Consider the following 1,290-nt stretch of genomic DNA (forward strand, 5'->3'; position numbering starts at 1 on the left):
CCTCAGCTGCCTCTGCGCCCAGCTTCCCGGGGCATGGCTGGCGGTGTCCCCGCTCCTGCTGGGCTGCTTCTGCCGTCGGGGAGAGAATCCTCTGCGCTTCAAGCGAAGGAGCGTGGCAGGGCTGCGCAGAGGCTGCGGCTCCTGCGTCCCGGTCCTGCCTTTTATAACCTCCCTGGAGCCGGTCCTCCGGCTGTCCACCTTCCAGCTTGCCTGGCGATGGGCTACATCCCTCCTCACCAGCCTCCCACTCCCCCTTCTCTCCCTCCTCCTCTCCCTCCTCCCCTTTTCCTCCCTCCACCTCCCTGGTGCCTTCCAACTCTACTTGATTTTTTTTCCCCCTTTCTCCTTCCCTCCCTCAGCATCTTCAGCAGCAGAAACTTCCCACCGGCCCAGGGACCGCCCTCCCGGCTCTCCTTAGAGTGGGATTTTTCCTCTCCACCCTTCTTACTCCCATCGTGCAGATACTGTGGGCTCTCTCCTGCGGAGCCTGGGGGCTTCCCTTGTGGCTGCAAAGGGTTTGGGGCTGCAATTTGCCGGGGATGAGGGGGTGAGTGGGTGTTACGTATTTGGGGATTTCACTCCAGGGCTCTGGCGGAGGACCTGGGGCAAGGCTAGATTTCCCCCACCTGTCTTTGCAGCCCCTTTGCAAAATGGATGGTGAACACAGCCCTGCCTTGCGAGGGAGATGCTCCTGAGGGAATGACGAGGATGCGGATGCAGGTCGTTCGCACCGGGGCTGTGCGGGGGTAGTTTGATCATAAGGGCCGTCCCGGAGGAGGTGGAGGTGCTGCTGGCACTGGGCTTTGTCCCGTAGGATGGGTGGTGGGAGAGGCAAAGGTGATGGGGCAGGAGCAGGGGGGGCTTGAACTGACAGAGAAGGGGGAAGACAAGTGTCCTGGGGAGAGTGGGGGACAGTTGTGTAGGAGAGCCTGGATGATGCTCCTGAGGTGCATTTCCCTTCTCCCCCAGCATAACCCTCCCCCTGGTCTCCTGGGGAGGGATCCCACACACCCCTATGTCTCTTGGTGTTGCCATAGTCAGGATTGGGTCCATTCCTGAGTTGGATGAATTTCTGACTGGGTTAAACCTGCTCCCCCATGCCAGGGCAGTTTCAGAGCTTGCCTTCTGTACTCTCTGAGGTTTAGGGGGGTGCCCCAGCTGTGGGTGCTGCACCTGTCCTGGGAATGAGCCAAGCTCCATCAACCTGAGGTGAGCTGGAGCAGTCAGCCAGGCAACACACTGTGCTTCCTTCTTTCCTTGAGGAAATAAGGATCAATGAGGTGTACTGCT

The sequence above is a fragment of the Cinclus cinclus genome, chromosome 24 (assembly GCF_963662255.1).
Source record: "Cinclus cinclus chromosome 24, bCinCin1.1, whole genome shotgun sequence".
Lineage (NCBI taxonomy): Eukaryota > Metazoa > Chordata > Aves > Passeriformes > Cinclidae > Cinclus > Cinclus cinclus.